The sequence below is a fragment of the Lissotriton vulgaris genome, chromosome 4_1 (genome assembly GCF_964263255.1).
Source record: "Lissotriton vulgaris chromosome 4_1, aLisVul1.2, whole genome shotgun sequence".
Taxonomy (NCBI): domain Eukaryota; kingdom Metazoa; phylum Chordata; class Amphibia; order Caudata; family Salamandridae; genus Lissotriton; species Lissotriton vulgaris.
The window spans coordinates 181959485-181981638 of record NC_141691.1 but is presented as its reverse complement, the minus strand read 5'-3'; positions in this window follow the sequence as shown (position 1 = coordinate 181981638).

The window sequence follows — 22154 nt, the reverse complement described above, 5'->3', positions numbered from 1 at the left end:
CCCTCACTTCGCTCGTACTTTAAGGTACAATCCCAAATATCCCAGCCTGTCCCCTCCATTGCAACTACACGCTCAGCTTCCGTACATGTCCTTGAACTCTGTGGGTCTGTGAAAGATATTGCTACTTCTGAAAATGGGGAAACACTTTTTGTATTGAACATAGGTTCAGTTTTTGGACAGTGGCAGAGAATGGGATATCAGATCAGAGAAACACCGCTGTCGACACATTGAACCACCTTTGTGACCAAAGGGAACTGCCCTCCATATCGGCCTGTCAGTCCAAACATACCTGTATGAAGAAACTTTTATCTACTCTTCTAACAGAAATCAGGGAAAAATTTGCAGTCTCAGAGTCCAACCAACAAAAGGTCCAGGGTGCATGTGAAATGTTGGAGGATAAGATTAACAGCCTGATGGAAAGAGTTGGGGCAATGGAGGCCTCCTTTGAGGATCTCTCCAAAAAAGTGGAGTCAAATAATAACAAGATTTCAAAATTGAAAAATAGTGATAAAGAGCTACAGGACAAAGTAGAATCTCTTGGAAACAGTGCTAGGAGAAATAATATCAGAATTCTGAATGTCCCGGAGGGCCTTGAGGGAGAAGGTATCAGGGGGTTTACAATTTGCCTCTTAAAATAATTCAACATGGATATAAAAGGACCTATCCTATAAGAGGATATCCAAAGAGTCCAACAGGACCCATTCTCGAAGAGACCAGGGAAGAAAAATTGAGAAGGATCTTGGTGAATTTCAAGTCATACTGCATTAAGGAAAAAATCCTTGCTGCGGCCCTTAAAGAGGAAACATACAAGAAAGGAGAGTGGACTTTTCGTATTAGATCAGACATTTCACATGCCACACAAGATAGACAATGAGAGTTAGGGAAGTTTATCCAAGAGTTGAGGGGGCGGAGACTACTGCCAATCTTCGGTGCCCCACCTCCTTAAAAGTAATCTGGAACAATAAAATGCACAATATGACAGAACCCAACAAAGTCAGCAAACTGATGTAACAGATTAATGTACATTCAAAATAACTTTATCTTCATTGACCTGATGTAGGGGGAGAGCTCAAATGAGAGGTAATCCACCAGAATACCTTTAGTCTTATGGGAGGGTTCCCTGGGGTGGGATGGGTGGGAAGGTTGATTCACTAGCAAACTGAAACCACTAAAAATAAGCACTTTTTTATCTCTTTACTGTGTGGAGGAGCATGTGGGGGGAAAGAAAAAGAAAGTTCTAATTTGGTAATATGGCTCAAAAAAGACTTTGTCAGTATCTTAGGCTCCCAAATATACTTAGTAAATCAAAGTTATTCAGGCCACTGCGTTCTCCCTTATTTTTTCATGATGAATCCAGATAGATCTAAGCAGATGAGAATGTTATCCTGGAATGTTGATGACCTTTGAGTTTTCCCCAGAAGAAACAAGATCTTGGAGCACTTGAGACTGTCAAACAGCGAGGTTTTTTTCATACAAGCATACCATTAGCTTAAAGAGAAAAGGGTTGAGTTACTTAAAGGGCAGAAGTTAATCGATCATTGTGTTTGCACTACACAATCATGTTCAGTAAAGGGAGTTGCACTTCTGTTAAAAAAAATCTATCCATGCTTAGTTAGGAGATTGTGTGGTTGACCCTCTTGGAAGATGGACAATAGCAAGGGCTAAAATCCACAGTTCCTGGTTGACATATGTGGTCTACTCTGGCCCTAACCTAGATTAAACTATCCCTTTATGCACCCTGGTTCTTCAATTGGTTGATTGCAATGACCCTTTAATTTTAGGTGGGGACTTCAATGTAGTCATAGATCCAACCCAAGCCACAACATCTAGGAGGACAACAGATGCGACCATTAACATGAGAACCGCCCTAAACAGTTGATTGTAGATATGGGCCTCTTAGTTATCTGGAGATTGATGGGAGATAAGGCAGGGGCGGTAGGGTGAAAGTTTACTTTCCATAATAAAAAATGTGACCATCAATCCAGGATAGACATTTTTCTTGTGGACTCAGTTACTGGCATGAGAATCACGAAAATTGGTAGTGGAGGGTGCACTGCGTACGTATTGAAAAGTCTTTAGTGGGAGGTTGGGCAAGTTGGGTGCACTTACAGGTGGCGTCCCCGTCCTGCGCCTGTGATATATTGATGAGTAGTGTATGCATAAAATGCGTATGCATCCCTAAGAGAGGCACTCCTGGTTGGATCAAAAATAGATTCCGGTTTAATTGAGGAAGTAATTTATTTTTGTTTTCATAAATTGTTCCTTCATGATATTATCAACATATAAGAAACGTTCATAGCAAAATCATGGTGTAATCATATAATGAAAACTCCGATGCATTTTGGGCGGGATGCCCTTTATCAAGGAGAACTGAAAGAAGAAGAAATGAGCGAGTGTAAGATTACTGGAGGGAAATGATAAAACGGCATGCAGCGTGCTTATGAAATGGTAGTGAAAAGATATAGTGGTACGAGCAGTGCACGGAAAATGATAAGGGGCGTGAAGATTAATGACGTGGTGAACTATACGGTGGTGCAAACAGTGCACATAGGACGGTTGAGGAACGTGAGAATTAATAACATGGGTAGGTTGTATTGTGATGGCTAGTATTAAAAATAAGATTATAGTGCCGAAGATTGGTACTGAAGTCTAAGAAAAAGACGAGGATGGCGTGAACTGATTAGGTAACTTGCGGTGCTGTATATAAAACCTGCATGGTCTAGGGAGAGACTTACTTCGTGGCGAAAACGCCGTGATCGAGGGATCAGGCCAGCGTGTGCTCCAGTTCCAAGTGATGGTAGCGAGTGAACGCGGAAAGTAAATGCTAGTGTGAGGAAAGAGAAAGTGGACTAGCACAGAGGAGGGGAAAAGTAAACATCAAAGACGGGTGAAGTGAGTGTAATGGTGGTGGCCATATTGGGTATGAGGTAAAAGTAATGGGTAATAGGTTACAAAAGGAGTGAGAAAGAAAACACTAAGAGCAATGTTTAAGTAAAGTCAATGAAACATCATAAGAAAGCGTCAAAATTATAGATAACAACTAAATTCTGTGCGGTCATTTAGTCCATGTGGCTTCAATGTTTGCAAAGGGTACATCCATTCTAATTCCCTTTTAAGGAGAAGTTTACGGTTGTCAATTCCTTCTGCCTTGGTCACGGTTTGATATGGTAGAATTCATGGAAATGAGCTGCAACATTAGATTTATCATTCCTAGTCTGGATATTGGATTTGTGCTCATTGATGCGCACTTTTATCTTTCGCTCAGTTTTGCCTACGTACAATTTACCACAAGGGCATTTAATGGCATCGATCAGATTCGTTGAGTCGCAAGTGGCATTTACCTGAAGTTTAATAATGTGGCCTTTCATGGGGTGTCTGATGTTGTTTCCTTTGATTATACAATTACAGTTATTGCAATTCATACATGGCCGGGTTCCTTTGTTGTCTTTAGAGATTAGAGATTTTCTGGAAAGTATTTCTTTAATGTTGCTGCTGCGGGTGTAAGCGAACAACGGTTGTGTGTTAAAGATATCCCTAAAATCGGGTTCCATTTGAAGGATGGGCCAATGGTTGAGAATGATTCTCTTGTAGGTTGCGCTAGCTGTGGAGTAATTAGACACCAGTACCATGCGTTGGTCTGTTTGTTTGATATTCTTGGTCAGAGTTTCCTCTCTGTTGATGCCTGCAACTCGGGAGTTGGCTTCCTCTAATATGGTTTCAGGATAGCCTCTTTGTTTGAAACGATCATGCATTTCTTTAATCCTTAGTTGGAGTGTGTTTTCGTCGGAAACAATGCGTTTTACATGTAGCAATTGTGAGTACGGTAGGTGTTTCTTGAGCGATCCCTGATGGAAACTTGCATAGTGTAAGGTATTGTTGCGGTCTGTAGGTTTCCGGTAAAGATCAGTGGTGAGCCCTTGGTCAGTAATTCTAATGTTGACATCTAAAAATGAAATGTCAGTTTTACTCATTTGCCAAGTAAGTTTGATTCGTTCATTTTTTGTGTTTAGGTCAGTGAGCGCATTAGTAAGTGAGTCTTTAGTGTCCGTCCACATGAAAAAAAGATCGTCAATATATCTGACATACATCTTGATTTTGTCATTGAAATCTGTATTGCCATATATGTACACATTTTCAAAATTTTGCATATAAATGTTAGCGTACGTGGGAGCCGCACAGCTCCCTTTACACCTCCATACCCCACAAAGGGGGCATTGAAGCCATCGAACAAGCCATCCTTCATAGTGAAATTGACACGCTCATGCAAACATTCCTTATGGAACTTATGATTTACACATTATACCATAGCTACTTCTAACAAGACAACAGATGGTACCTCCAATTATCTGGAATGGCGATGGGAAACTGTGCGGCTCCCACGTACGCTAACATTTATATGCAAAATATTGAAAATGTGTACATATATGGCAATCCGGATTTCAATGACAAAATCAAGATGTATGTCAGATATATTGACGATCTTTTTTTCATGTGGACGGACATTAAAGACTCACTTACTAATGCGCTCACTGACCTAAACACAAAAAATGAACGAATTAAACTTACTTGGCAAATGAGTGAAACTGACATTTAATTTTTAGATGTCAACATTAGAATTACTGACCAAGGGCTCACCACTGATCTTTACCGGAAACCTACAGACCGCAACAACACCTTACACTATGCGAGTTTCCATCAGGGATCGCTCAAGAAACACCTACCGTACTCACAAATGCTACGTGTAAAACGCATTGTTTCCGATGAAAACACACTCCAACTAAGGATTAAAGAAATGCTTGATCGTTTCAAACAAAGAGGCTATCCTGAAACCATCTTAGAGGAAGCCAACACCCGAGTTGCAGCCATCAACAGAGAGGAAACTCTGACCAAGAATATCAAACAAATGGACCAACGCATGGTACTGGTGTCTAAATACTCCACAGCTAGCGCAACCTACAAGAGAATCATTGTCATCCATTGGCCCATCCTACAAATGGAACCCGATTTTAGGGATATCTTTAACACACAACCGTTGTTCGCTTACACCTGCAGCAGCAACATTAAAGAAATACTTTCCAGAAAATCTCTAATCTCTAAAGACAGCAAAGGAACCGGGGCTGTGGATGAATTGCAATAACTGTAATTGTATAATCAAAGAAAACAACATCAGACACCCCATGAAAGGCCACATTATTAAACTTTACGTAAATGTCACTTGCGACTCAACAAATCTGATCTATGCCATTTAATGCCCTTGTGGTAAATTGTACGTAGGCAAAACTGAGCGAAAGATAAAAGTGCGCATCAATGAGCACAAATCCAATATCCGGACTAGGAATGATAAATCTAATGTTGTAGCTCATTTCCATGAATTCCACCATACCATTGCGCAATTACGATTCATCGTACTGGAAACCGTGACCAAGGCAGAAGGAATTGACAACCGTAAACTTCTCCTTAAAAGGGAATTAGAATGGATGTACCGTTTGCAAACATTGAAGGCACATGGACTAAATGACCGCACAGAATTTAGTTGTTATCTATAATTATGACGTTTTCTTATGATGTTTCATTGACTTTACTTAAACATTGCTCTTCGTGTTTTCTTTCTCACTCCTTTTGTAACCTATTACCCATTACTTTTACCTCATATCCAAGATGGCCACCACCATTACAATCACTTCACCCGTCTTTAATGTTTACTTTCCCCCTCCTCTGCGCTAGTCCACTTTCTCTTCCCTCACACGAGCATTTACTTTCCGCGTTCACTCGCCATCATCACTAGGAATTGGAGCACACGCTGACCTGATCCCTCGATTACAGCGTTTTCGTCACAAAGTAAGTCTCTCCCTAGACCATGAAGGTTTTATATACAGCACCGCTAGTTACCTAATCAGTTCACACCATCCTCGTCTTTTGCTTAGACTTCGGTACCCATCTTCGGCACTATAATCTTATTTTTAATGCTAGCTTTCACAATACAACCTGCCCACGTTATTAATTCTCATGTTCCTCAACCGTCCTATGTGCACTGTTTGTACCACCGTATAGTTCACCACGTCATTAATCTTCACGCCCCTTATCATTTTTTGTGCACTTCTCGTACCACTATATCTTTTCACTACCATTTCATAAGCACGCTGCATGCCGCTTTATCATTTCCCTCCAGTAATCTTACACTCGCTCATTTCTTCTTCTTTCAGTTCTCTTTGATAAAGGGCATCCCGCCCGAAATGCATCGGAGTTTTCATCATATGATTACAGGATGATTTTGCTATGAACGTTTCTGATATGTTGATAATATCATTAAGCAACAATTTATGAAAATAAAAATAAATGACTTCCTCAATTAAACCGGAATCTATTTTTGATCCAACCAGGAGTGCCTCTCTTAGGAATCACTAGAATCACCCATGCCCCTGAACACCTCTCTGACCGTTCGGCAGTTATCCTGGGGATAACTCTTAAAAGTTGACCTCTTTCTCGGAGGTGGACTTTAAATCGCTCCCTACTTCTTAAGCCACATGTTGTATGGGAGACGTATAAAGCCTTTCTAAGAGGCATTTTAATGGGCCTAACTGTTGCACAAAATAAGAAAGTCAGGGAAGAGATCAAACTGTAGTGTAGTTCCAATATCCTTGATAGGCTCTGCGCATTGGAATAAAATACACTATAGATTTGACATAGGACTGAGGTCAGTATTAAGTATGGGGAAATTTTGCGGATCTGCGGTCCGCAAATTCGCACAAAATCACAAAAAAATCTGCAAATTTGTGGATTTTCCTGCAAAATTGCGGATTTATTTGCGATTTGCACTGGAGTACTTTCTACTGGGTAATCCAACACGTGCTACCTCGTTGGGTATATAGTGCTTCTCCTACACTGAAGATGTGTAAAGGGCCAGATGATTTGTCTCCACAGACCATGTGTGCCTGTAACTTTGTCAACGGACCAAAAGGCGCCAAGGTCCCTTGAGTGAGCTGTCCATCATAGTTGGGAAAGGGCGGGAAGACATTTGATACCGCTAGTGTGTGGTGCGGGGACAAAGGTGCAGGGCTGCTATGCGTGTCAACATGCCTCTTGTGTATAAAGGGTCAGAGAGTGAGCAGGGCAGCAGGTGAGGAAAAAGCAACCTCCTGGTCACAGGAACTACACAGGGGTTGCGCTCGTGAAACTCATGGATTCAAAGGCCTCCCTCGAGTATTACAGCTAATTTTCGACAGCATATATGGGGTTAAAGCACATTTGCCCAGCCTCCACCGTGCTCACTAATGTTTTGGGCTGATTAAAACTTTACTGAATTTGACCTTCAACTCTGTCACCTGCTATTTCTGTAAGTGCTTCCTGTTGAGGTTTAATTTTTTGTGACAGGAGCCTCGTGCCAGAATGAATCCTGCCCTGCATAGTTATCCACGAAGATGCCACCGTTTTGTGCAATACCTCTACTCAACTGGAATACTTTTTACTGGCCAATCCAGTAAGTGCATCCTCATTGGGTAACTTTAAAGTGCTTTTCCTACACTGCAGCTGCGTAAAGGGCCAGAAGATTTGTGTCCACTGACCATGTGTGCCTGTAACTTTGCCACCGCGCCAAAAGGCGCCTAGGTCCCTTGAGTGAGCTGACCAGCATAGTTGGGGAAGGGTGGGAAGACGTTTGATACCGCCAGTGTGTGGTGCGGGGCCAAAGGAGCGGGGCTGCTATGCGTGTCAACATGCCTCTTGTGTATAAAGGGTCAGAGAGAGCAGGGCAGCAGGTGAGGAAAAAGCAGCCTCCTGGTCACAGGAACTACACGGGGGTTGCGCTCGAGAAACTCATGGATTCAAAGGCCTCCCTCGAGTATTACAGCTAATTTTCGACTGCAGATATGGGGTTAAAGGATACTTGCCCAGCCTCGACCGTGCTCACTAATGTTTTGGGCTGATTAAAGCTTTACTGAATTTGAGCTTCAACTCGGTCACCTGCTTTATTTATATCTGTAAGTGCTTCCTGTTGAGGTTTAATTTTCGGCCCAATGGAAGCACTTACATAGTTAAGGCAGGTGCCCGAGTTGAAGCTAACTTTGGAACCATTTTAAAATGGCGCCGGCAAGCTGCCAGAGTTGAAGTTGCAACTTGTAAGTAAGCAACTTCAACTCTGGCAGCTTGCCAGCGCCATTCTAAAATGGTTCCAAAGTTGGCTTCAACTTGAGCACCTGCCTTAACTGTAAGTGCTTCCTGTGGGCCCAAAAAAAATCTACCCAGGAGCGGATTTTTGGGCAATTTCGCGAGATTTGTGGATTGCAAAATTGCCGAAAATCTGCAAATTCCGCGAGCGAAACAGATTTTCTACAGAGTTCCACAGAAATAGAGAGACAGGCGTTTCAATTAAAAGGGTTTATTGAACAGTCTTGTTTCTCATGCACGAGATATGAACTGCTACAATAATAAGACAGAATGCGAAGTATAATGCATACAGCGTTAGCAGTAAAATAAAATAATGCTGCAATAGGAAGGTCTGTAGCTATGACATATATAAAAATACATTCATAAATATGGCTAACATACTCAACTGGTTGTTCTGAAATAATCCTACCCCAATGTACCTAATCTAAGTGTAGTACGAGGGAAGACGTAGGTGCTGTTTTAGCTTTAGTTTAGTTTAGTTTAGTTTGGTTGTGCCAAGAATTGCCAAAAGTTTCCCTAGGTTCTAATCAGCTCCATACCTTAAAATGCGAGAGGTTGGTATCTCTTTCCCAGGACTCGATCTCTAACACCCCGCAAGGGGAGTCAGAAACACTGTAGCTGGATTCTTGGGGAGGAGGATGACAGCGTCTGGTCAGTGCATCAGTTGGGGGCTTGACTTCCTTAGGGACTTGCTGTGGTGAGCCGCGTCATGCAAGTAGGTAGCAGAACCGCACGGTGTCTTGCCATAGCAAGTGAAGGTATATTTATACCTTGAAGGTGTTTAGGAATGCCAGAGTTGACGTGCAAGTCGGGCATATGAACATCATGAATGAACCCCTAAGGAATAGATGTTCATGCATAATAAATGAGTTCTTGGAGAAATCAATATCCAGGCAAGGGGAAGTCCTAAAGGCTTAAGATGCCTGAATAAGGGCTGGATTTCTATGCCTAAATAAGGGCAATGTTAATTATAACTAGGTAAGGGCATGAATCGGGAAATCTATATACAATATCTAAATCGACACACAACAAAACAACTTGAAACAGCCATACATACCCACCAGTTAGCAGTGGAACAAAACCCCAACAGCCCAAGTGCACTATAAATTGACCAAAAGTCCAACTTTCAAAATCGGAGCTTGCCAATTATCTTGAGGCAATAATCAGGAGGAAATACGAAGCTAGGAGGTTGTCCCACAATGAATATGGGGAGAGGTGTGGCAAACTGCTTGCTGCGAAGACCAAAACTAACCATTCGAGAAATCTGATTAAAGATCCTAGATGTCAAAATGCATTCAATATTGCTCAGTTTTTTAAAGATTCTTTGCAGAGGACTTGATTGTAAATGACTATCAAATTGAGGACTTTCTTCAAGACTTAGAACTTTCATCCATACAGGAGTTGGTGAAAGACGAACTTAACAGTCCCATTTGTCTTAAAGCAACTCTCAACATTTTCATTGGCTAAGAATAAGGAAAAGCTGAAGGCCCTGATGCTGTTCCAAGTGAGATCTATACCATTCTAAACTCTCTTCAAGAATTAGAACTTCCTTGCTTACAGGAGTTGGCGAAAAACAATTTTAACAGCCCCATTTGTCTTGAAGAAACTCTCCAAATTATCAGTGGCGTAAAAAGGGAAAGCTGCAGGCCCTGATGCCATTCCCAATGAGCTTTATACCATTCTAAAGGTATTAAAATACCTTATGGCCATAAATATTGATAACTTCATGATCAAAGGGTGGTTGCCCATTCTCAAAATACAAAATACTGTTTTAACGCTGTCTTTACATACCACCCTTACCATTATCCTTAAATAAAACAAGAATCCAAGGGTTTGTGAGTCTTATAGACCAATCTCCCTCCTTAACTGTGACTATAAAATACACACAGATATTTTAACCAAACGACTGGATAAGATGGTGGGAACTCTGATCCATATGGAACAAAAAGGCTTCATGAAGGGGAGGCAACCCCAAGAGGTAATAGTGGCAAATGACCTGGCCTGGGAATGTGTGAGCCCATTAACAGTAATGTCTTTTGATGCTGCAAAGGCCTTCAACAGGGTCAGTTGCCCTTGTAGTAAAATCGCTCGGCTAGGGTCTTAGTTAACAGGAATCTCTCTAAGCCAATAAATATCAGTAGGGGAACTAGACAGGGATGCCCCCTCTCCCCCTCCTGTTTAACCTCTATATTGAGCCACTGGCATGTAAACTAATGGCATATCAGAGCATCCACCCCTTTTTCTGTAATGGTTTGTTGGAAAAATTGGTCTGTATGCAAATGATTTATTGATGTTTACAGAGAACCTGCCCAGTCCACTCCCCATAATTTGGGAGATGCTGGAAGGGTCTGGCAGTGTATCAGGGTACTCCATTATTCAACAAAAGATGAAGTTAATGCAGTGGAGCACCAAGTATAGGAGTGAGCTAACAAGACAGGAAATACGATATCTGGGGGCCATGTAGTACATTTCTTGGAGAAATTAGCTCTGGTGAATTTTGATACGCTGGTTACTGGTGTCAGAAACAGTTGCAGGCCTGGGAAGCACTTCAAGTGTCATTTATAGGTAGATCTAATCTCCTGAAACTATCAATTCTCCTGAAGTTGACCTTTTTGTTTAATGTTATCCCATGGAAGTGCAAGGGGAGTTTACTAGTTTTATTTGGGAAAATTAAAGCGCTAGAATCTCCTGAAAGAAAGCATTGAAGAAGGAAGAAACACAGTGGCATTGCTAGCCCAGACTTTTATCAATATTACCATGCTTCTCACCTGAAAAATTTCCAACAGTTTCTGATGGGTAGCCCTTGTCTGTCCGTGCTTTTCAGGGCTCTCACTGCAAGTTCCCAAGATCAAGTAGATTTTTACCTCCTCAAATTTGGCAACCCCACATTTTTTTAAAAGTCAAACTAAAGACTCTCATAGGTGCTTTGAAGGTCTTGAATCAAGTAAGACTTTGCCTAAAAAATAAGCAATTACAGTGACTCAGCACGCATCTGGGGTTCCCCTTGTACTCCTGAATGCCTTTTAGATTAATTTGCAACTCCTCTGCGGGAGTGTAGCATTCACTACTGGGGCAACTCATCAAGGATACCAAACTAATCTTGTGGCAGCAATTGTTTTAGATATCTGTGGGTTCTATTTTTTAAATTTAACTACAATAAACTTGCAAGCTGGGCAAACACCTTCGGGAAGGATGGTAAAGGAAATGTAACCTGGAGGCCAGGATATGCCTATGACCTCTTTTAAGGAACAAGGTCACATAATGGTATTGGATGTTAATTCAGACAGGGGCCGAAGTGCAAAATCATCTGACAAAGATCTGAAAGTGGAAGCAGCCAAACCAAGATTTTGAACTACTACAGCAAGTATCTATGTCTCATTTGTAGTCATATGGGAAGTGTGCCCCCATGAGGAAGAACCACTTTTTAATGTCCATAAGCCGTATTTGATGCCACCGAAATTATTGAAGTTTGGCAGCCAGGAAGTAAAGGAGTGCCCTAAGTGTGGAGAAGACAGCATACATGACATTCATATGTTCTGGCAGTGCCCTTCAATCCAGATCATCTGATTCAAAGTGGGTAAGATTATTTCGGGAACCCTGGGCCGAGAGATTAAGGTGAGCTTTGGTAATCTTTGGGGTGCAGAGCGGCGGGATTTTTCTCGGAGTCACAAAGCACTACTTTTGTTTTAATTCAGCTTGCACGTAGAGAAGTGTGTAATAAGTGGATTCTTTCATGCCCACCTATGGGGGCAGAATGGATCCAATCAGTACAAAAATATTGTTTTTTTACCAGGCCACCAAGTGAGTTAAGAGAACAACATTTTGGGGACTCTGGGATGATTTGTTTTAGTCAAATTTTACTAACTTAATTCCCTGAGTATAGAAGTTCCTTCTTTTGTTTGTTTCAATTTGGTCTTTCACCTCCTTTCTCTTTATGCTAATGTTTATGTTGTAAACTTACAGTCCAATGATTAGTGATATGCTATAAAGGTTGTGTAAGATTTCTGACCACTTACTTTTACCTGTAAAGAGAATTCAGATGCATCGACCAGGCAAGAGGTTCTTGTGTGGCCTGGGAGGTTTACATCCCTCCCTTGTGGAGAGACTGGGCACTATTTGCCACTGTCAATTTGACCATACTGACACCCTAGCTTAAATGGACAAATGTGGACTTTAAAAAAACCACATCATAACATAACATAGCAAAATAAAATAACATAAGATAACTCTGGTTTACTCATGAATTTCACAGGTTTTACCAGAGGAAGTGCTGTGAACTCCTGGCTTACTTCTGGAATTCAGGAATACTGCACGAATAATCAAAACAAAAACATCATGAATAAAGCCTATCTGGCAGATATGTCCAGCTATCTAGGCTGACATCCCCACATGAGAAAGTAAGGGTTTGGAGAAAAAATGGAGGATGATGGGGATTTACAGAAGAGATGGCCAATGCAAAAGTTAGACCAAACACTTACATTTTTGGATAATTCCAATTGTTTTTCCATGTGTTTTTTTCTGGTACTTGGATGCGGCATGGGACAATCCTATATTTGAAGGCACTAAACAGAAAGAAGTTCTTTACAGAGATTTTTTTTAAAGAATTCAAAAAAACAGTTTATAAACTTCACTGTAACCTTAATCCGAAAACAGTAAATTGTGGAGCAACTTGTGGAGGATGGAATAACATTTTGCAAAAGGACCTATGAACTAATAAGTTGTTTAAGAAAATTCTCGTTCAGAGTTTGTGACAATTTGACCATCCTCATTACTATTCAAGATGTAGGCCACCAATTGTGAATTCCTCCAGTTAGTGGCCATCACAGGGATGGCTGCATGCTGGGGTTAGTAGGCCACAATATCTTGAATTGCTTTTAACTATACCTCTGTATATGAATATGCATACACACACACACATATATATATTCACTGAAAAAAACTAAAGTTACAGGGACGTTATAGTTAAGCTGACATTTCGGTCGTACAAACTGGGCTGACTATAACTTGCACCCTCGCTATGCACTCCTTATAACTTTACATATTACATCACTGATGACATGTCAAATGCCATCACTGATGACATCATGCACAGAATCTGATGCACCCACTCACACCCATTATAACCTTTAATACACCTATTCCAACTTCTATACTGCAATCTCAAAACCATTGACATACCCATACCAGTACTTACACATCCACTCACTGACTTATAGGTCTATACAAACATCCACTCAGTTACCCATACAGCCACTCATGTACCAACTTACTCAGTAATACAGACACTGATATATCCACTAATTTACCCATACAGCCACTCACACACTGTCTGTCACCCATAGAGCTACTCACACACCTACTCAGTCACCCATAGAGTCAATCACATAGCCACTTACTCACCTACACAGTTATACACATAGACACTCACTTATATATACAGATAAAAACTCATACTTACCTACCCATACAGTCACTCACACAAGCACCCACTCACCCATACAGCCACTATCACAATTGCCTTATTCACACATACAGTCATTCATATACTCCAACACTGACCTATACAGCTTTTCTCATATACTGTTACTCACCCATATAGCACTGACACATCCATTCACTTACCGACACACCCATACACACACTTAGTCACCTATACAGCCCTTCAATTATGCACAAACTAACTCATACAGCCACTGACTCACCCACTCCCTCATCCATGCAGGCAGTTACACACCCTCTCACCCAACCATACAAGCACTCATACAGGACTCAGACAGCCAATCACTTACCCACTCACCAACCCATACAGTCACCTAGATACCAACTGACAGACTGATACAGACATTCACACAACCTAGTTATTCACCCATACATTCACTGAGATACCTAATCACTCAATTATAAGCACCCACCGAATCACCCATACAGGCACTAATATCCCCACAGATTCACCATTACATCTTGGTAGATATAGTTAACACTCATAAACATTTTTAAAACACTTAGGGCCTGATTACAACACCTTCTCATTAATGTGTCCTGACCGTCCTCATTACAATTTGACCGAACACTGTTCAGACGCATGCTCCCTTTTCTCAATGCGGGTTCGTGGCTGTCTGTAACACAAACTCTAATTGAGAAAAGGGAAGTATAATTGATCCCTGCACCCCTTGGCAGGCAGCTCATGGTGCCTGCCTAGCAGGGCGGTGGTCAACAGGGAGGCACCACAGGTGCCCCCTCGGCCCCCACCCGGAGGCTGCAAGAACAAGGCAGCATTGCTAGGTGTCCCCAAGCATGCTTTGCGACATGGTTTCCATGTCAGACAGGCCTGCATGAAAACCATGCCAGAAACTTTGCATCCTAATCTCAAGGGTGGAAAGTCCACGGGGAAAGAAAACCATAGGGTCAATTACGATACAGCCCTAAAGGCTTAGACCATCGGTTCGATCCTTTACTGGACGCATAGTAATCGGACTCTGAGAGTCACTGGATGATGTCATCAGTGATGTCACTAGCCATGTCATGAGTGATATAATATGGGAGGTCATAAGAAGAGCATTGCAGGGGCGCGGGTTATAGTTAGCTCAGCTAACTATAACTGCTGAATTTTCTCTGGATTTGCACAAGTGAAATGTCAGCCTAACTATAACATCCCTGTAACCTATGTTTTTTTCAGCACATTTAAAAAGTTTTTAAAATTCTTTTTCCTGACTATAACCTCCTTGTAACCTTGGGTTTTTTCAGTGAATCCTTAAGGTTTTTTTAAATTCTAATTCTAAATTGTAATGTCCATTTTGTTTAAATGAGCTTCTAAGATTTTCAAATTTTCTTTCTATAGTTGGATATCATACATTATAAATATATTATATGCCAATTATTTTTTATGTGGTTATCAGAAAGTACATTAATAACTGTTTTTATTTTAAATACTTTTTGAGTCAGCACAACATATCTGCATTCACTGTAGAGAATGTGCGATCAGCAAATGTATTTCATATACTGAAAAATACACTTTAAGAAAGGTTTTAAATAAAGTTTAAGTCTGGATAGCTAGTAAAATGTTGTTTTAACTTTTCTTTCTGTGATCAATTCAGGAGAAAACCACCCTTACAATTTTTTTTAATATTCGCAACTACCGACGACATTTCGAGTATGTCGATAGTCGAAAAGAGCACATGGTTTGTACATAGTGTAAAATATATGTGAAGACACATTCTACAGTATATTTAACAGTAGAGATTAATTAGTGTCTTTTTCAAACTCATATTTTTGTAGTAGGTTTCCCCCAAAAACATCTTCAAAAACTATTTTACTTTTTCTCTGTGACACCAGGTGTCGCGATGACATCGGCAGTCACGAAGAGCGCATGTTTAGTGCAAAGTGTAAAACATACAAAGTGTAAAACATATATATAGACATATTCTACAATATATTTAACAGTACAGCTTGTGGTACTTAAAATTCTGGACCCTGCTATTGTGTGTTACCGAAGCTCTGCACTCGTGTCATAAATATCATCGTATCGTGACGATTTTGGTACTAGCAGACCGGAAATGGCTTAAATACTATACATAAGCATTTTCGTCATGTTCGAGTGAAGAAATCACCCTGAAATCGTAGTTTTTGTCTTGAACCCTCGGGTTCCATTTTGTGAGCGGCATCCATTTTGTGATTGCCCTTACATAGTCAAATGACTAAGGCTGAATTCGATCTGAAAGGACGAGTACACCTCTGCTGACTCCTCTGTGACCTGGGCAAGCTGACTCCACTGCCTCAAGCCAAACCTGTTCGGGCAGTTCCCATCCCAGTGGCAGAATGAGATTAGCATCCAGGTGCACATGTCGTAAACCTTTTCATCACATACAAACTATGTCTAATCTTACACACACCTATCTCTGTTTCGTTCTTTATGACCTGTTTTACAATGAGGAGGTGCCCGTTTTTATTAGGGGTCCGTCGATATCTGATGATAGTTCTGGGCCTTGCCGGGTAATCTATCATGAACTGGACAAACTGAAATGTGGGCAGTCATCATGACTCTGCTTTTTCTTTGTAGTAAAAATATTTGTATGATACACTGTAAAATAAGGAATGTTTGCCTAGGGCATAAAAAATGGTATAAAAGGTCTGTGCGGAGACCATTCAGCAGGCTGTCTCATTCAGTTGCTTTAGGTGTGACTGGGCGACGTAGCCTCACAATTAATTGTAATAAAGATGCCTTTTTCATATTTCAGATTCTCTGTTGATTTCTTTGCTGCTTTTGAATGGACTACTTATTGGTAAGACCCCTGAGAAGAAGTCTGAAGTTTTTAGGTACTTCAAACTTTAGTAGTGTACTTTTCAAGCTCATATATCTTTGTAAGGAGTTTCCATACAAATCGTCTTCAAAGACTATTTTCTGTTTTTCTGATGACGTCGGTAGTCAGGAAAAGTGCATGTTTAGTACAAAATGTAAAGCATGTATATAGACACATTCTACAGTATGTTTAACAGTAGAGCTTTATTAGAGTACTTTTGAAACTCATATTTTTGTAGTGAGTTTCCAGAGAAATCACCTTCAAAGATTGTTTTCTGTTTTCGCAGTGACACCGGGCATCACAATGATGTCGGTAGTCACAAAGGAAGTGTGTTATGTACGAAGTGTAAGCAAACATAAGGAGATAATGGACGCAGCACTGAAACTTTGCAAACATTCACCACCAGTGGCGAAGTGAGCTAAAGAATGATGATGAATTCCACCCAGCTCTGTGACTGGGGGGATTCTCTGAAAAGTTTCAGTGCTCCGTCCATTGTCTCCTTGTGGTTACTATGTACAAAGTGTCAAACATATATATTGACACATTCTACAGTATATTTAACAGTAGAGGAGCATTTCTATATTGTTTGAAGCAAAGTTGTTGTAGTTATTAAGCTGAGAACTAATGCGGTCTCCAAGAAAATTTTTATAATTGTGAAGATTACATGGTTTAGAAAAGGTAAACAAATATATATACACATATTTTAGAGTAAGTGTGACAGTTCAAGTTCAAGTTCAGAGATTTGAATAGCGCACTACTCACCCAGAGGGTCTAAAGGCGCTTGAGGGAGGGGTGCGCTTTACTTATCGAATATCCAAGTTTTTAGTTGCTTTCTGAAGGCGAGGTGGTTTTGTGTGAGGCGGAGGTGGGTGGGGAGAGAATTCCAGGTTTTGGCCGCTAGGTAGGAGAAGGATCTTCCCCCCATGGAGGATTTATGGATGCGCGGAATGGCGGCGAGGGCTTGATTGGACGGTTGTAGTTGGCGGGAGGGGGTGTAGAAGGACAGTCGCGTGTTGAGGCATTCGGGTCCTTGGTCGTAGAGGGTTATGTGTGCGTAGGTGAGGAGCCGGAACGTTATTCTCTTGTTGAAGGGGAGCCAATGGAGGTCTTTCAGGTGGCTGGAAATGTGAGCTTGCCGAGGGATGTCCAATATGAGTCTGGCTGAGGCGTTTTGGATGCGTTGGAGCTTCTTCTGTAGTTTGGCTGTTGTTCCGGCGTAAAGGGTGTTTCCGTAGTCCAGTCAGCTGGTGACCAGTGCGTGGGTGACTGTCTTTCTTGTTTTGGTGGGGATCCAACGGAAGATTTTTTTGAGCATGCTGAGGATGTTGAAGCAAGATGATGAGACGGCGTTGGCTTGTCTGGTCTTTGAGAGGGAGGAGTCCAGGATGAAGCCCAGTTTACGTGCGTGATCCGTAGGTCTGGGTGCGGTTTCCAGGGCCGGTGGCCACCAAGAGTCGTTCCAGGCAGAGGGGGATGAGCCTAAGATGAGGACTTCCGTTTTGTCAGAGTTTAGTTTTAGACGGCTGTTCTTCATCCACTCGGCTACTTCTTTCATTCCTTCGTGTAAGTTGGTTTTGGTGGTGTATGGGTCTTTGGTGAGGGAGAGGATCAGCTGGGTGTCATCTGTGTAGGAGATGATGTTGAGGTTGTGTTGGCAAGCAATGGATGCGAGGGGACTCATGTATACGATGAAGAGGGTGGGACTGAGTGATGATCCTTGTGGTACGCCTCAGATGACTTCAGTGGCCTCTGATTTAAAAGGGGGAGGCGGACTCTTTGGGTTCTTCCAGCGAGGAACGAGATGATCTAGTCCAATGCTTTTCCTTGTATTCCGATGTTGCTGAGGCAATGAATGAGGGTGTTACGACAGACTGTGTCGAAGGCTGCGGAGAGGTCGAGTAGGATGAGGGCGGCTGTTTGTCCGTTGTCCAGTAGAGTTTGAATGTCGTCTGTTGCTGCGATGAGGGTGGTTTCGGTGCTGTGTTTGGCTCGGAAGCCGGACTGTGAGGGGTCAAGGGATTTGTTGGATTCGAGGAAGGCGGCGAGTTGACTGTTGAAGGCGTTCTCAATGACTTTGGCAGGGAATGGGAGGAGCGAGATGGGGCGGTAGTTCTTAAGTTCAGTGGGGTCTGCTGTGGGTTTCTTCAGAAGGGCGCTGAGTTCGGCATGTTTCCAGCTTTCCGGGAAGGTAGCGGAGTTGAAGGAACAGCTTATGACATCGCGGAGATGTCTGTGTGAAAGGATGAGTGCAAGTATAGTACCTGGGTGATTGCATGAGTACAAGTGCAGAGCCTGGATGAATGGATATGTGCAAGTGCACTGCCTGGGTGAATACATGATTGCAAGTGTAGTGCGAGGGTGATTGTATGAGTACAAGGATAGTGCCTGGTTGATTGTATGACTGCAGGGGTGGTGATTGTATTAATGCATGCGTAGTGCCTGAGTCATTGGAAGAGTGTATGGGTAGTGCCAGGGTGGCTGGATGACTGAATGGGTAGGGCCTGGGTGATTGCATTTCTGCCTGGGTGATCCCTGAGTGATTGGATGTGTGTATGGGTAGTGCCTGCTTGATTGCATGAGTGTATGGGTAGTACCTGAGTAAATGAATGAATAAATGGGTAGTGTCTGTGTTTATGGATGAGCGCAAGGGTAGTGTCTGAGTGCTGCATGTGTGCATGGGTAGTGCCTGGTTCATTGCATGAGTAGTGCCTGAGTGAATGGATGAGTGCATGGGCAGGGCCTGGGTGACGGTATGAGTGCATGGGTAGTGACTAAGTGATTGTATAACTACACAAGTTGGCATGGTTGATTGCATGGATAATGCCCAATTGAATGCGTAAGTACATGGGCAGTGCCAGAGTGACTTGGTGAGTCCATGGGTAGTGCCTGGGTGATTGGATAAGTGCATGAGTGCATGGATAGTATCTGAATGAATTGATGAGTGCAAGGGCAGTGTCTGAGTGATTGTATGAGTGAATGGGTAGTACCTGGGTGATTGAATAAGTGCATAGATAGTGCCTGGGTGATTGGCTGAGCTCCTGCATAGTACCGGGGTGATTGGATGCGTACATGGGTAATGACTGGTGAGTGCATGAGTGCATGGGTGGGGCATGATTGAATAAATGAGTGAAAGGGTAGTGCCTGGGTGATTGGATGAGTGCATGGGTAATGCATGTGCGATTGCATGAGTGCATGGTTAGGGCCTGAGTGAATGGATGAGTGAAAGGGTAGTGCCTGGGCGAATGGATGAACACATGGGTGGTGCCTGGGTGATTGGATGAGTGCATAAGTAGTTTCTGGGTGATTGGACGAGTGCCTGAGTAGAGCATGTGGTGATTTCATGAGTGTGTGGGAAGTGCCTGAGTAATTGAGTGTATAGGTAGTGCCTGGTGAATGGATGAGTACATGGGTAATACCTGGTGATTGCATGAGTGCATGGGTGGGGCCTGAGTGAATAAATGAGTGAAAGAATGGTGCCTGGGTGATTATATGAGTGCATAAGAAATGCCAGGCTGATTGGATGAGTGCATGAGTAGATTCTGGGTATTTAGATTAGTGCATGGGTTGTGCCAGGATTATTGGATGAGTGCCTCAGTATTGCAAGTAGTGCAAGTGTAGTGCCTGGGTGATTGGGTGAGTACATGCATAGCGCTTGGGTGATTGCATGAGTACATTGGGTAATGTCAGAGTGAATGGATGAGTGCACAGGTAATACTTGACTGATTGGAGTTATGCATGAGTACTGCTTGGTTGATTGGATGAATTCCTGAGATGTGCCTAGTTGATTTCGTGACTGTTTTGGCAGTGCCTGGGTGATTGCAGGAGCACATGAGTCGTGCCTGGGTAATTCCATGAGTGCATGGATAATGGCTGGGTAAATGAATGAGTGTATGGGTAGTGCCTGGTAAATGGATGAGTGTATGGGTGGTGCATGGGCAATTGCATGGGCAGTGCCTGGGTGATTGGATGAACGCATGGGTAGGGCCTGAGTGAATGGGTGAGTGCAAGGGTAGTGCCTAGGTGATCGGATAAGTGCATGGGTAGTGCCTGAGTGAATGGATCAGTGCATGAGTAAATAGATGAGTATATGGGTAGTCACAGGGTGATTGGATGAGTGCAGTAGTATTGGCTGGGTAGCTGAGTAGATGGATGAGTGCATGGGTAGTACCTGGATAAATGGATGGGTAGTGCCTGGGTGATTGGATGAGTGTAACAGCAGTGTATGCATGGATGGATGAGTGCAAGGGTAGAGCCTGGGTCATTGGATTAGTGATATGCAGTGCCTGAGTGAATGGATGAATGCATGAGGAGTGTCTGAGTAAATGGATTAGTGAATTTTTCCTTTTTGTAACTCATTTCTGTAGAGATACCGTAGTTGCTTCTGTTGCTTTTTCATTGAGCTTTTGTTGGCGTTTTAACTGTGTGTAGTTATACAGATCTTGTTCTGTAAAAAAAAAACAAGTATATTTAGCCAAAGTACCAACTATTTTAATACTGACTTACATATAATACAGACAATTTTCATGTTATTTTGTCGTTTTAAGTCTACAAATGAACCTAAATAGATTACTACGTTGAAATATTTCAATATACCAAACCCAATGCAAAACACAAAACTTTATTTATTAGTTACCTTTTAACATTTTAGCACCTTGGCGTACAACACAGATGCACTATATCCATCAGCGCATGGCAGCCAATTTTGCGCCGGCACAGGGGAGAGCATAGGGATATGTCATATTGGTGTAAATATGATGCATCCCTGTGCCTTGAAAGTAATGCAGCACGGTGAAGCCAAATGGCTTACAGCACCATGCTGCATTACTTTCTTGTAAATTTAGCCCCAATTATAGAAGTACATACGGTGTTATAACACTATAAATCCAAAAAAATCAACATAGGAGCTATTTGCTTGCCTCTCTACCACTGCGTCACTAGTGTATTTAGTATCTCAGTACTTTTCTATTTAAAATGTATCAGATTAATATTTTGGGAAACGGTGCATGTAAAAATCTGCACATTAATCTCTATCTGAGTACATCAGTAGTGCCTGTCAGATTAGATGAGTGCATGACTAGTGTCTGAGTGATTTCATGAGTCCATTGTTGAAGCTTGAAGGATTGTAAGTGTACTGCTGCATTGATTGTATTAAAGCAAGAGTATTGCCTCAGTAATTAAATGAGTGCATAGGTGCTGGATGAATGATAGGTTTTACTACAAAGGGACTTTTTACATAATTAGATGAGTGCATGAGTAGTGTCTGAGGGTTTGCATTAGTGCACTTGTGTGCCTCAGTTTTTCAATGACTGCGTGGGTTGTAAGTGGGTGTTTAAATGACTGTATAGGTTCTGCGCAAGTGTTATAATGACTGCATAGTTACAGCCTTGCTATTTGCATAAGTAAAGGCTTATTGCCGAAGTGATTGGATGAATATATAGGTAGTATCTGCATTGCTCAATGACTACATAAATTCTGCCTGCCTGATTGAAAGAATACATGTGTAGTGTCTACGTAATTGAATGCCTCCATTACTAGAATCACTGATTTGAAGACGGCCTGACTAGTGGCTGGGTGATTGCATGAGTGCCTGAATACTGCCTGACTGACTGTGAAAGTACCTTCATTGCTGTTAGATACATAACAGTTTTGACTATGTCTCTGACTAATTGGTTATCTCCTTCTGTCAGTATCAAA